The following is a 16,174-nucleotide window of genomic DNA, read 5'->3' as shown; positions in this document are numbered from 1 at the left end:
ACAGTGTGGGGGCAGAGGTGGAAACCCAGCCCTGTTCTGAGTGAGGTTCCAAGCAGCATGGGACATGCCAGGTCAAAAGGAGGGCACATTCTGGGAAGGAGAACATGTATTTGGAAATCACCAAGGGCCATCCGAACAACTAGTGCTGTCCAGAGTAAATCTGCCTAAATTTTGTTGCAATCTCCTCACTATTCCAGTATCCAGACCCCTGCCCTTGGCTGTCCCAAAGCATTTTCTCCTGTTGTTGGGAAGACGGGAGTGCTCCTGGACAGGGCATTAACCAGAGGAGTTAACACCACTAACCCCTTGTTCCTGCCTGCCCAAACTTAACCAAACCCAGCAGGAAGAAGAGGGGATCCCTGGAGTAACCACAGATGGTGGTCTGGTGAAACCCACACCCACATGGAGCAGGGCCAGGGCTGCTCACCACGAATTGGAAACTTCTCCACCCCACCTGGACCAGTTCTGGCATCAGAAAAGCAGTTCAGTCACAAACCAAGCCACAAGGCCATCACTCATCAGCACACTGCTCTGATGCTACTGCAGAATAGCAGGGAAGGCTCTATCCCCATCTACTTTTAAATCATCAAGCTAATAAGTACCCTGGATGATAAGATGTAATCTTTTAAATGCAGTATGGATTTCTTCCCTGAATTATGCATGATAACATCTTTAGGCAAGAGGTTTTTTTTTTTCCTGGAAGAGAAATCTTGTGGTGTTGGTAATCACTGTTTTACAACAGGCTCACTTGGGAAAGGCTCCCTATTGCTGGACTATCTCTGCTAACTTCCTAGGGGTGTGGGGGCCCTTGGATGGTGCCAGACCATCTCCAGGAGATGTGAGGCAGTTAAACCCGCTGGTTCAACAAGCTGGTACTGGTCTCCAAAAAAAAGTAGCCAGCTGAGGAAAATCAGCAGGGGAAAAAAAGAATGAACACTGGGATTTCAAAGGTGACTGGACAAATTGAAATCACATCTGGTCACATGCAGCCACTGTCTGGGCCTTGCTGGTTCCTCAGGGGGATGTGGGGACCACATGCTGCATAAGAGGCAAAGGCCACAAATGAAAAGAAATATAGGAAAATCCACCTGAACACAAGAAAATACTTTTTAACTGTGAGAGTGGTCAAACACTGGAACAGGCTATGGAGTCTCTATCCCTGCAGATATTAAAAACCCAGCCAGATATTGCCCTGGGCAACCTCCTAGGTAACTCAGCCTGAGAAGAGGCAATGGACAGGATGATCTCAAGACCCTTTCCAACACCATCCATTCTATAATTCTGTGTCCTATTTCTTATACATGAGTTTGACAATTTTACTGGCCATTTCACATCAATTACACCATTTTCAAGGGTAATAATACCAATATTTAGCTCTTGTGCAGCATTTTTCCCTCCTTGATCTGCAGTGCCTTTAATGAGGGTTGTAGTTCCCCATCCCTGTTGAACAGCTGGGGAACTGGGGCACTCAGAAACCAAGGGATTTGCTCAAAGACATTCAGGAAAGTGGGGGCAGAGGGACCAAATCTCCTAATTGTCACCTGCCATTCCCAGACCAGCACTGCCACTACAACGCCTGTGCAAGTGGTACTTCCAGAGAAATGCCTGGTGTACCAAGCACCCAGGAACAGCAGAGGCTGAAGGCACTGGAGGCAGCGCTCTGTTCACAGATGCAGCCCTTGGACTGCAACCCCAGCAAAGGAAAGATGTTTCTGTGTTTTGCCAGGGAGCAGTGGTGCAGACAGCCCTGCTCTGCTGAGCTCAGCTGAACCACAAGCAGGCAAGCTGGTGCTCTAATGGAACTGTATCCACAACTGGTAAAAACGGGCTTTACCCACCAGCACTTCAAGCTACAGGTCAGGTTTCTGTGCATCACATGATATTTATTCTTTTTCCCAGTGTCCTGGTATCAGATTTGGCCAAATTGCAACATATAAGAACCAAAACTCTCTTTCTTAATAGTACAATTATTGCCAGTCCTTAGAGACTGATGTCTGTAATACCACAGAAATTCCTTTACTAAAACTGACACTGCTGTGATTTTGCATCTCAGTGTATTTTGATCTATAGGCCAAGTACACCTTTAAAAAAAAAAATCCAGTTTATCTCATGGATAGTGAAAACCAGACAGAAGAGCAGATGTGTGTGCATGTATACAGACCAAAAAGAACTGAGCTTCCCTTTAAGTACTTGCTTAAATCCCAGTCCTAACAAATAGGAATGATCTTGTTACTCCTTTGGTGAGCTGAATAAATACGTGGACTGTGTTTGTATGGAGCAGAGGAAGCAGGCAATGGCCATTTATGGACGATTAATCACAGCCATGTATTCTTTATTTCCTATTTACGGGTGATACAGTGGGCTGAATTCTAATCAGCTCTCTCTCTATGGTGGGGTTTCATGTTTCTGCTTTCCACAGTTAACACTTTAGAGATAGCTGAAATTAAAAGAGCAGGATGACTGTGGATTGGGATCACACTCTAGTCTTAGCAATGACTTTGCTTATTGCTTTCAGAGAAGGAACAAAATATTGTCTCGTGCGTGGGCTCTTGGGAATCTACTTTGGAAACGGGTGCAGATAATAACACTTTGTAACAGTGAGCTGAGCCCAACTAAAACCAGTTCTGAAACCAGATTTCCACTCTCTCTACCTAACACAGTTATTAAAATTATGCAAAACAGGGAACATTCCTATTTGGAGGTGCTTTACAGCTGTTCAAGCGGGATAGTGGTGAGCAAGTGGAAAAGGGAAGCTCAGCCTCGTGCCCCCCTGATCAGCAATTCCTCCAACAGCAGGAATGCCTACAAATGAACATGGGGGTTTAATGTTTTCTGAACATGTTATCTGGTAGAAAAAGCTGGCTTTTCTTAATGGTCAGAACAGGAAACTACCCCTGCCTGGAGGAGAAATGCTGCCCTCCCCAGCCTCTGACTCTGGTGTAGTTGTAGTTCAAAGGATTGGCAGACCAAGTGCTCCAAGGTTTCCGGCAAAGCTCGGGAAGGCTCAGTTAAGGATTGTTGCAGGAATGGTTCCTCCGTTCTTCCTTGTTTTTTATCTTAAATATGCAGAGCATCAGAACGCTCTTCAGCAGAGACACAATATTCAGCCCTTTGTTCAAGGAGTGGAGAGACAAAAAATTAACAGAGCCGGTACCCCTTCTCCTTGGACGATGCTCCGTTTGACCTTTCCAGTACTACAGTGGTATTGAGATAAGACTCATGAACTGTACCCTGACCTCAGTTGCAGCACAGCACATCTGAATTTGGAGCCAGTCCACTCGAGTAATTAGCATCGACTGGGACTAAGGCTGGTGCACGCAGTATTTGATATTTCTGGCATTTATAGTGCAGGCAGTCGGTGGGATCCATTACCTCACCCACACCTGCCCTCGGCGTGCCGCTCACAATGTGTTTATTACGCATGGCACTAATCGCACAGCAGGAGATTAAATTGGAGAGCTTTTAAAAGGCAAATTGGCCTTTTACATCAACTAATTTGGGATGGGGGCCAGATTGCTCTGGATGATTTAGATACCTAACTCAATCAATGAGTATGAGACATTGAAATGCCTTTGGAAAAGAAAAAAAAAAACCCTGCAGTCCCTAATCTTTATATTTCATCTTTAATTTTGGAGTGAAATTGGTGCTTAGAAAATATATCTCAGGGAAGGCAGGGAAAGAAGAGTCCATTGAGCAAAAGTGAAATCTCGCTGAGCCAGGGACTGTCATCAGCCAAAGAGGAGATGGGAAATTAGCACACAGCTCAGGCTGGCTCACTCGCAGGAATACATTGACAAAATCCATGCAAGCAGATGACGCCATCCAGCCCCTAAAAATCTAAAGTGCTTTAAAATTAGGGCCCTAGGTGAGAGATATTTTTCCAGGCATTAAGACTCTGGCAGCCCAACCAAAGTACAAGATCAAGAGAGTAAATTTGAAGGAGTTACTTTATTACAGATAACACTCCTTTTTCCAGATAGCCACGCTTCAGTTAAACTCACTGAACCAAAGGCCCACGTTGCAATTCACTTGGGAAAAACAGCTTGGCCTAAGATATGATACAGGACAAGAAAAATTAATAATTTTGAGATGTATCATCATAGGAAGAATGTGAGGAAAGTTTTTGATCTTTTTATTTGGACTCTTGAGATTTCCTCAAGGCCCAGTTTTCTTTGTGCTGCTTGGATCCAGTTTCCATAGCCCAGCACAGAAACAGGCCTCTGAAAAGAAAGCAGCACTATATTCTGCCATAGGCAGTGGACTGAGTGGAGAAGAGCCACTTCAACAGTGGGTGTTAGTCAACAGTGGAAAGAATTTAAGTGATTTTCATGAAATGACGATTTAGTCCACAAAGGGGCTTGGGGACATTGAGGCTTTAAAGATTTGGAGGCAAAATAATAGAGCTTTGCTTGGAAGTCAGCTTAAGACTGCAGAAAAAACCACTCTGAAATTACCTGCTGGCTTCAGGTTATCCTTGTGTTGGGAAGGGGATACTTCAGCTGTGTTTTCTGGGGCTAGTGAAAGATCTCAGCCTCCAGAGCTGCCTGTATGCAGCACTGCAGGTAAGTTGTGACAAATAAGATGGGATTTACTGAGGAAGAAGTGTCATTGAAGTGCAGTAATGGAGGTAATAAAGACTTCCCTCTTGGACACACTAACAGGATTTCCTACTCACTCGACCAGCCTGAGAAGAGAAGAATGTTGCTCATTTGGACACATTTGTCTGAGTAAGAACACACCTGTGTGTGCACGGGCAGTCTGGGGTTAACAAAAGATTTCTCTCAACTTCCAAGCACAGCCAGTTTGTCCTCTGCTACACCTAGGAAATGTGAACAGCATGGAAATTAAGATCTACTCCTCATGAGCAGTAACTTAGCTCTTTTATGTAACATGCTGTAATGAAGATTATTAAAGCTGCCTTCACAATTTCCAAGTCCAATTCTTTTTCATTTCGCTAGGAATTAAACTTTCAGATCCCAAATGTGGCTTTAAAATCTCAGTTTGTAGGTCAAAAACATCAGAGAGGTTTGTAACAACTTCCTCCTTGCTACAGGCTTTGTCCACAGACACAGCTCAATGGAGTGGGACTCAAACAATGATGCAGACCAGTGACCAACACTTTGACCTTTCCAAGCCCTGGGACCACAATCCAATGGATGTGAGAACCACAGCAAGGCATCCAGCTGGCAGAACATGCACAGGCCAGTCTTGATGCAGGAAAGCTTCATCCAGTTGCTCTTGTTACCCCATGTTAATCCACATTAGAGCAGTTATCTGATCTCCAAGAGCTGGACCATGCAAGATTCAAAGCAAGCCAGCAAAATTCCTGTCCAACACTCAGGCAAATGGACATTAAATTCAGGTGAGTATTTGATTGCCCAGTATGTCGGGCAGAGGGCTTAAACAATGGGGAAAGTTGGAGTCAGTCACTACAGCATCAGCCTGGGTTGGGAGGATCCTTATACTAATTCCCTTCTCTGACTTCTAAAGTATTCTTTTTCTTTTTTTTTAAATATCATTTCTATCTACATCAATGTTCACAGACACCAAAACTAGTTAAGAATAGATTAAAATTTGAGCTAGTCCAAGCCACCAGGTCAGTAAAGACATAGTTCAAGACAACAGCATCATGGCCTGTGCCCATGTGTCAGCTGGAAGGAGTCAGAGAAGGAACTGTACCTTCAGTCTGCTGGGGTTTGTGCTCCACCAGGCCTTTGCAAATCATGGCAGTAAAAGTGTGGTCCCCAAACCCCAACTTTTGGGAAGAGAAAGCTACTCCCAGGGCATCTTTTTGGAAACTGCAAAGTTGCAGCTTTAGATTGATGTTCTTTTTTATTTTGTCATCATAGCTAATTAAAAAAAAATAGTAGAAACATATACAGATCCAAAAGTTTGTTAGAAAAGAAACACTGTAGTTTAATTATGCCACTATGTTGTGTATGACAGAAAGCCCACTGAAATCTGAATACTCGATGATCTCTGGAATTTGACTAAGAGCTCTTCAGCCTTAGGGAGAAACTTGACAATTACTAATCTACATATGCCGACAATATCAGAGGCCCCATGAGGGTCTTTAATTGCTCTGTAAACTTCAAACTGGAGTGTTCTTCAGTGGGACAAAACAAGATGCTGCATTTGAGCTAAAGAAGAGTGGTAGTTGACATGTTTATTAAATACCTCCAGACCCCAAAGGATTGCAGGGTGGAAGGTTCTCTGGGTAGAAGAAGTTATAAATGGAACATCTGATTTATTCCAGACAGAAAAATTAAGCATTAACGCTCAGGTGCAGCTACAGGACGATGGATCCAGGAAAACTTTCTGCAAAAGTCTTTCCACAACTCCAGGCTGTTTTTCTATTCTCTCTCTTCCACAGCCCTTTTTGCTACATTTACTTGAGCCTTGTGACTGTGCACACAAAATGTCTGAATGATGTGAATAGAAGTGGGCGGTGGGTTCTATAAGGTGCTGACCTGAGCTTTTTCAAAAGCAAAATGTGTGACATTTGCCTTACTGTTGCTTAATTGGAGGCAGTGAGTTTTGTCCATGTATCTGGCAGGGGAGGGACTTTTGTCCTCCAAGATACCTTCAATATAGGGCTTGATATTTTGCCAGAAATTTTATTAGGTCTGGCTGAAATCGCAGCTGCAGGAAAATGGATCATTTCATAGGAGAACCGATAGTTTCCTATTCTTTCCCTTTAATTTACAGCTTGACACAAGCCCACGCTTTGATTCTGAAGGTTACGGGTGTGTTATGGCCAGCACAGAAGGTTATTCTGGCTCATTCTCCTGTTGCTGTATTGACTTTGATGTTTACCTTGTATGTTGTCAACATAATCACCAAGCAAATTTTGATTGCTTCATTTCTCATTTTATTTCTATTTCAGGAATGTGTAGAGTTATCCTCCCTCTGCTGTGAGGGTTCATTACCTCTGCTGAACTGGCCATAGCTCGTGGAGAAAGAAATAACATTAACCCCTCCAGAAGCCACCTAAGACAGAAGCATCAATCTTGGAGAGGGCTTTTACAAAGTGTTTTGTCATTTCTGGGGAGCAGAAGGAACAGACAGAGCTTGGATCACAACCCAATGGGATGTGCAGCACTTACCATTAGGGGAACACCTTGCCTTGCAATGAAGTTGATCAGGAAATAACAGGATGGAATAAATCCAGTAGGTCCCAGTGCCAGCTTCATTCTGGGCTCTAACGACACAATCCAAACCTTTGAATTTGGGATGGGAGAGTGTTATCGACACAACACATTAAACAACCTTAACTCCAGTGAGCAATGGCACCAGTAAAACACTTGTTTATTAGCAGAATGCATCTGATCTCAAAGGCCTGCATGACAAGTTCATTACATATCAATTTAATTAGCTGATTTACATTTAATTTACATTTCAATTAATGTCTTTAGCAACAAAACGTTGCCTTAATAGGGTAATTGCCTATTAGGCAATATGTAAAAGAATAAATAGTTGCATTCTGAGGAAGAATTCCTATTTTCAATTTTTTATTACCATAAATAACCTAAATAATTATTGCTCTTAAGGGGCCACGTCCTAGCTCCCTTCTGGGCCTAATTATAAAGACTTAGTACCTCATTAAGCAAAATGGTTTACGAGTCACAGAAAAGCATTACTCTAATCGTGACTCATTAGTTTCAACAAAAGAGGGGAAAACTGCAAAAGTCGGCACATTTTTCCATATTATTCTTGTGGTTCATAAGCAGCAGCATATTTGAGAAGTGGCTGTTACAGCTGTGTAGGCGTTTCTGTCACAAAGTCCTGCTTTCAGAGGGGTTTTTTTGTGTAACTTTGGTCACTAAAAGAGAGTGACATCCGACTGGAAAACCTGGCACGTGCACCCCTGGCGTGCAGCGAGAACTTGAGCAAACGTTTGGGTTTCTGTTCCCTGGGAGCTCATCTTTTCCCCACATGGCCACAAGCACAGTGGCTTGGTTTGAGGTTGCAGTGTAGGGTTCATCTTCCACTATGCCAGAAGAGTTGCTTCCATCACCACAATATATTCCAATGCATTGAAAATGGACATGATTTTTAGGCTTCATTTGAATTCAACGGTGTTTTATCAGAGTGTAAAAATTTACTGCAGGCTTGGGTGTGACCAAACTGTGACTTTAAGGCTCTTAGTGTTGGATCTACTGATGTCAGCCACTGATCTCATATATGCTCACTCTGATGGTTTAAATTTGTTAAAAAAATACAAAACATGGAAGGTTTGGTGTGGTGCTGGTGGGGTTTATGCTACGTTAGGCATCCACTCTCTGTGCTAACCTAACATTACACTGAATCCAGAATCCTCTGTTCTTCTGGTAACCAGGGTAAAGCCAACAGCATACCACCAAGCTGGCACAAAGCCTGTGTCAGAAGCTCTGGCTGATCTGATGGACACATCTGTGCTTTGTCTGGATGAGGTTTGGTCTGCTGGAGATTCAGCGGTGCAGAGATTCAGAACTGATGAGTGGAACTAAGGACACTGATTGCAGTTGCTTAAAATTATGCCATGCGAGGAAATAAAGATAATAGTTAAGATATTGTTTAGCAAATAATAAATTAATAATGTTCTAGGAATACACAGAGCTTTTAAAATGAAAATGTTTAAATAATGAGAAAATAACCTTTTCATATAGTGTTAGTTTTCTCATTAACCTTTAATGAGGATTCATATGTAAAAGAAACACAAACAGAGCTATTCTTTCTTAGATTGCACATAAGCCAAAGCTAAAAATAGGATTGTTAATTATAGCATTGTACAGCCTCTAAGAACAGATCATCAGTGGGGGTACTCCTTTTTCCTCTTTTTTTATTTTTCCCTTTTTTTTTTCCTTTTTAGTGACTGGATATTAGTGTCCTCATTTTACAGGGAGTTGAACTGGCAGCACAGAAATGTTAAGGGATGTTTCATATCTCAGAGCTGAAAGGAGAGCCCCTACCCTCACACTCCAGCCATCCTGCTCTAATGTTTACTGAAGTCAGCAATGTCTGTAGTGGATTTTGGAACTCATCTTGAACCCCAAGATCTTCAGACCACTCATGATTGTCCCATACTGTGCCAGCTTCTTACCTGGTGTAACTCAACCAGCTCTGGAGGCAATTCATCTGCACTCTGTATTTGGGCAAATTTACTGCCAGAGACTGGGCAAGTTCTATTTCTTTAGTGCTTAACTTTCCTGTAACAAGGTGCTGTATGTATATACCATTAAGACAGTGAAAAAGAGAACAGGTAGGAGTCACTTTCTTATAATACTAAGTGCACTCTTTCTCTAGGATAAGGAAAACAGTGCTGGAGAGAGAAAGAGAGAGAGAGAGAGAGAGAAAAAAACTTCCACTTCCAAAAAATGTCTTATTACCTTCAAAAGTTAATTACTCAGGATTCAGATGTATCTTCTGCTATTCTGCATTTTAGTTTTGCCCCTACACCTGATGGATCTGGAATTCTCTTTTGAGCTGCTAACCCAAAAGCTCATTTAAAACCTTTCCTACTTTCCCATGTCTCTGATTAACACTAATCCACTCTACCCTTTCTTTTCCTACAGCTTCTTATGCTCACTTCTTGCTGCAGCCTGCAAGAATTCTAATTGGCATCTGCTCTTCTTTGTGGGTTTCCATTTTTTTTCTTTCTTCCTGCTCCATTTTCTCCCTGTCGCTATCTGGGCTGCTCTATACCATCCTGTTATACTTTCTAGCCCAGATCTGCCTAGTGCTGTAAAGGATTTGATGATTTTCTTTAGGAAAGACTAATAATAGCCACAATCCTGCCCCTTTACAAATCTTCCTACAATGAAAAAGAAAATGTTCTGCCCTCCAAAGTGAATTCCATTGAAAACCAAAAGTTCTTGTCATAAAAAAATGTTTTTTAAAATAAAAAAAAATATATATAAAATATCCCTCTCTGTTTCTGATGGATTTGAGACATTTTAAAGGAGCAATGCTATAATTTATGGGGAATTTGAGCATAGATCTCAGTGCTTCCCACTAGAAACTGTAACTTCAGTTATTATTTCAAAACAGCATTTCAGTTTTTTTCTCTAATACAAAAAGCTATTATTTATAACAGGAAAACAAGCCAGCCAGAAAGTCCTTGAGGTTCTCTAGTGACTTTGCTGTTGTCAATCAAAATAACAGGGAAGATGCTCAAACACTGCTACTTTAATGGGCAGAGGGACAAAACTCCTGACACACTGCAGAGGCTTTTGGAAAACAAGCGCCTGATGCCATCTGAACTGGGTGAGGCTGGCACAAGCTGGAGCCTTGGACTCTGTCTGGATGGATTTTGAGCTTTGACTGCCATTCCAGGTGGCCTGTGCCAAATCTATGACTTCTCAGCCCCTACTCAGCTGCTCCCTCAGCCTGGCTGCCCAGAGGTGAAGCTTTTCCCCCTGCAGACTCTGCCTGGGATCTCCTGCTGCTCGGAAGCAGCTCAGTGAAGACACCTCTGTCGAGCTCGGAGCCACGCTGTGCCCCTGCTCTCCAGGCCTTGGCAGCTGGCATTCCCTGCCACCTCCCAGCAGCTACCTGGGCAGTGCCAGGTGCTGCAGTGCACGAGCTCCAAGGCAAAGTGCTCAGAGCCCTGTCTCCTGATCTCTGCTCAGTAAGCAGTGCACAGAGTCACAGCATTCACACACAGACACACTGTTAGACCGTCAGGGCAGCCTCCTGTACATCACAGGCCATTAAATACTGTTGTCAATCTTCTTTTAGTTTGACTAAAATATGTTTTGTTTCAACAAAAGCATTTCTTTAGTCAGCTTCTCATTTTCCTTTGGTATTGTCAGAAAATGGAGAATTCACTTTCCCTTTGATAGCCTGTTCCAGTGGTTACTCCCTTTCTCTGTTGCAATATAATGCCAAACATATAATTCAATTTTTTTCTAGCTTCAGCCTCCAGCAACTGCTTGTTGCTATGCCTTTCCCAGTCAAATTAAATATCCATATAGTATTCTGTGATTTCCAACACAAAGGTACTATCTGCTGTAATCAAGCCACAGCTTTTGGCTTTCTGGGCTCTTGCTGCTGCAACCAGAGTCATCATGGCCAACTTTCATCAGCAGAGATTCTCCCTTACGGAGCACTTTTGGACACTACCAAGCTGCTCAGAACTATTGCAGGACAGGAGCTATTCTCTCTGGGATGGCAGAAGAACAGACAAGAAGAGTGAGTCATTTTTGCTTCCTCTATGACCGTTGTTTTGAGTAGCTTTGCCAAGCCAACAATATTCTTTTCTTTGCTTTTTAAATACAAAGCTGTACATACATAAGGAATAAAAAGCTCTAATTTATTCTGTGAAAGTGTTCATCAAGTGAGAGACAGGACTCTGGGAAAAGATTAAGAGCTTACATTTTTCATTTGACTTATTTCACATAAAATTTCATAGAGGATAAAATGATGGGAGGCAAAGAAGCAATGATATTTCTGTTTTATCTCTTTCTAAGGACCATAAATCTTTCTGAAGTATCATTAATTATAGCAGCGCCATTCACAACGTTATTGTTAAGGGTCTATCAGCAGTCCCATTATAAAGCCCTATTTTCAGGGGTTTATAACTTGGTCAGAAGAATTTTGTTTCTGGCAAAAACTTTGCTGGGGCAATGTCTCCATCTAAGAAAATTTATTTTAAATGTAAAGCACAAAGAAAAATGCTACCTCTCTTGAACTGAGTAGGGGATAGACTAGGAACTTTCTGGGGTACAAAGCTAATGCTGTCGGCTGATTGAATTTGTGCCATCTGTGAATTCATAAGACTTTATTCAAAGAAGTTATCTCTTAGAAGAATTTAGATGATTCCTTTACAACACAAGTTTCCAATTACAACAACTTCAAGATCTGGAATATTCCTCTAGTGGCTGTAATCAAACCAGGTTTGATTGCTTTAGCTGCAGCCAGTCGAGAAAGAATTTGGCAGACCTGGAAAACAGCTTACACGTTAAGAAAACTTCAGTGTCTTTAGATAGCTTGCCTGTTTTTTTGTTGCAGCCAGGATACACATAAAGAATGAATGAAGCTAATGCTCAGATGCACCAAAGCAAGTATTGACTTAGCAGCAATATGGAGCAATTGCTCTGTCATGGCTGAGCCACGGTGAAATGTTAAAGAGGCACTGAGTTTCTCCAGATGTGCAGTAAAAATGCTCTGCAATAGGCACTGGTGAGACTGGGAGGGCATGGGGAAGAAAGGTCACTGCTTCACCTACATAAAAACATGAGCAGGTGGCCTTTTGCCTGTAGCAACTTGTAGATTCATCAAGAAAGCCAAGAGCTCTGCCCAGCTGTGTCTTCACATGTCAGGAAAGAGCAAGACGCTCAATAAGCAGGATCAACAAAATCATTGTGGCCTTTTTCGAAAGCAATAGATATTAATGGATGGTAACTTCTGGGCAACTTTTTTCCTGCTTTAAAGTAGAAAGATTAGATGAAAATGTATTTTGTGAGGAGTGTGCTGACACCCTCAGGTAATCTCCATCCTCTGTCCTCATCAATAATCTAGCACTCTACCTTCCCTGTTACATTACTGTCTGCAGTAATGCAATTCACTTCGGTCCCCTTAGATCCTATTAGAATCTCTCACATCACAGAATTCTTCCAGCTCTGCTCTACAGTGGTCTGGGATTGTTTAGTCTTAACTTCTGCTGCCTGTTTTCCTCCACTACAATTCTTTGCACAGGGATTGACTTCTGTGGATTGCACATTTAACCTCACAGTGAGTCAGAAGATCAAAATTAATGCATGGGGGTATTGTCCAGTGGGGTTTCCAGAGCACTCTAATTCTGTTTGGAACACAATTGAATGTACCTTGTGATAACAAGTTCCACTATCTAACGTACTTTCTTCTAGCAGTTTTGATTTTGTTTTTTAATTTCACTGCATGTCTTCTTTGAACGGACAAAGAGGCATGGGCAAACATAAGAACTTAGTCCTACATATTTTTCAATCCCTTATGTACCTCCTTTGTATTACATCTTACTTTTCTCTAAAGTAAAACAGTCTTAATGTTTTGCTTGCTTGCCTTTCTAATGTGGAAATCTTACCATATCCCATAATTTTTTTGCTGTTATTTGAGCAGATGCCTTCCTGGAATTCTCCTCCGTTATTAATGGTAAGTCAGTCATGCTCGGTGATGATGTCTAAATAAGGGGCTTGACGTGCAGTAACAGAGACATCTCCTCTGGCTGCTTGGGCAACATCAGGGGCTCAAAGTAGGCAGAAAAGGATCTCTGACACCAATCCTAAGAACTGCAGTAGAGGGTGGCCAAATGTGGAAAGCTCCTTTATTCCCTTCATTCTGATTAGCAGGATGACAGTGAAATACCACTTTGCACCCGGTGTTCTGCTTCCTAAGGAATGGAGGAAACCATTCCTGGCTTCTTAGCCAAAAGCGAGCCTCTGACAAACTCAGTGATGTTAGGCTTGCTCTCTGATCTCCAGCCTGATCTAATCTAATTCTGTCTAATCCCCAGTATTTTTTAGATTCTGAACTGTACAATACCCACTGTTTGCAGACCTGACTCTTCCCATTTTTCTCACTCTACCTATTTTGTAGCCTATTTCAATGCATTGAAACTCCTGATGCCTGACCATCACAAGCACAGCAACAATATGATATAAATCTTGTGGTAATTATCTTGCACCAGGGCAACCTCACTCTCTTGACATTTACTTCTAGTTTGTAATGGTAGAAATAAGGGCAAAATTGAGTATTTTGATGACATCACAGCTCTTCTGTAGCAGCCATGTTGGAAGGCCCAGAGGACAGCAAAAGCTGAAGCTCATAATTGGAGGAAATTGCAAAAAAAACCTCCACAATGCAGAACAATCATTCAGATTCTTTTAATACATGAAAATAAGTACAAGTAGCATTACAAGAAGATTTACTGCTGTAAAAGCAAAGGAATTCATGTGCTTTCACAGCGGGGAAACTTCACAGCAGTTAAAACCTCAGGTCAATTACAGGAGCTTTTTTTGTTGTTTTGGTTAACAGTTTTGCTTATTAGAAATGGATTTTTACTGAAAGTCAGGATTTTCCCTCATTGTCCCCAGATTCCTGCATTACTGTTCCTGCAGTGCAAAGGCAGGTCTAAATCATGCATTTAACAAAAATGAGAAGGTGCAGATGGGTCTCGCACTGCTGCAGAAAGGGCTGGACAGGAAAGCACTGCAGCAGCAGCAGCCTTTCTTCCCAAGGCCCAGCAGGGCAAAGGGGAAGAAACTCTGCAGACCAGAAGGTTTGCCAGGGAAAAGCACTGAAATTCATCACTGCCTTATCACTTTGGAGAAGCTTTCTGTCCTGCCTTGTGCTCCTTTTTCAAGGGCTATAAAGTACTTCTGTTCCAGGGCACTGCACATGGATATTAAATTCTCATCACAAACATGATGCCATTTTTGATTTCAGCATTTATCTATCTTCTCTTCTTATATGGCCACACTTACCATAATATCTCATACTTCACAATCTTTAACACATTATTTATCCCTCCAAAAAGCATGTATATGAAAGGTAGCTGAAAATAAGCAATAAACCATTTTAATACTGTTACCATCTGAGGCTATGGATCTGTGAGAATTTTCTTCTCATTAACTCTAGAATGCTATTCACAACCTTGAGACTGATAACGCTCAGAAAATTATCCAAGAGTCATCCCCTCCTTAATATATGTACTAGAAGTCTACAGAGAATTTTCCAGGCCCTAAATACAGAATCCTTTGCTAAGACAAAAAACAAAACCAAAACAAAAAAAAAAAAAAACCCAAACACAAACAAAAAAACACACCCCAAAAAAGACCCAAAACCAACTGAACTAAAACACAAAAAACTCCCCCACACCTTAGAGCTGTTACAGAAGTCACATTAAGGCCTGCCTTTCCAATCCATTATTTATTTCAAAAGATTGGTATCAAGTGTTAGTAGTGATATTTAATCCATCTATAGATTTTGCTTTTGTCTGAACTGGCATATCATGTTCTTTGCCATTTCCTTTAAAACAAAAAAAAAAAAGAGAGATAAATCAAAGCATTTTGAGAATGCTGTTTCTTTCCAGATCACTTAGCATGATTTTTCTTTGAAAGAGTAAAATTAAAATAAAGAAAGCCAAGGGATACATTTGAGCCACTGCGTTCTTTTGGAGGCAATTAAAATTTTCTGTCCTCTCTACAGCTGTACTTGTGAAGTTGGAAAGAATATTTAAAGCCTGAAATCCCCTCACAGTCTGAGGCTGAAACAAGTTGCAGTTGCTGAGAGAGAAAATCAGATTATTTCGGTGTTGTATGGGATTGTACTCTGAAAACAACTGAGCAGCAGAGATGTTGGGGAATATCCTTGATATGCTCAAACTTGGGGTGAAGATCAGGGACATAAATAAGAGTTTGTTAATAATGAAAGCAGAAGGGTAGGAATGAACAGACAATTTCAGATATGAGTGTACAGACATGTTTCCAAAGATGGCACCAGTCAGAATATACCCCATGCACTGTGTCTCACCCACAGAGGACATTAAAATGGGATACTCGAGTCAAAAGGGCCCAGATGCCTACTACAGGATGCAGGTGAATTGCATCAAAAGAGAAAAAGAAAGCATGGAAATCCAGTCCTTTTTAGCTATTCAAGCCTGGAGCTATATAAAACTTGGTTGTGACCCCTCTGCTGAAGAGAAGGCTCTCTCTGCACCTTTCTGCAGGAGGCCCACGAAGCTGGAGGAATCTGACACATCCCGAGCTTCACATTCCTCCTGGATGCCCCAAAGCAGCCCTGTCCTCACCTGTGACCTGTCTGGTTCCCTGCCCCACGCTGGACACTTGTGCTTTCACACCAGGGCTTCATTGCCCATCACGGTCCACCCTTCAGGGGGCAGAGGCTGGAAATTGTATTTTATCTACTATTTATCACTTTTGGTACACTCCAGCAGCCCCCCAGCAGCTCCACAAGTCCCTGTGGGGAGTGCCAGGACGAGCCAGCCTGAGGTCAGGAAGTGGGAAGGTGGGAGAACCAGAGAAGGTCGAGGGATGAGTAGGGATGAGGGACAGGATTAGCGGCAGGACGAGAGAACATCCTCTTAAACAGCGCCAAGGGACGTTTAGGTTGGAAATTAGCAACAACTTCTTCACGGAAAGGGTGATTAAACAAGGGAAAGAGCAGCCCACGGCGGTGATGGAGCCACAGTCCCTGG

The sequence above is a fragment of the Aphelocoma coerulescens genome, chromosome 8 (assembly GCF_041296385.1).
Source record: "Aphelocoma coerulescens isolate FSJ_1873_10779 chromosome 8, UR_Acoe_1.0, whole genome shotgun sequence".
NCBI classification, from domain to species: domain Eukaryota; kingdom Metazoa; phylum Chordata; class Aves; order Passeriformes; family Corvidae; genus Aphelocoma; species Aphelocoma coerulescens.
Note: the sequence above shows the minus strand (reverse complement) of the source record.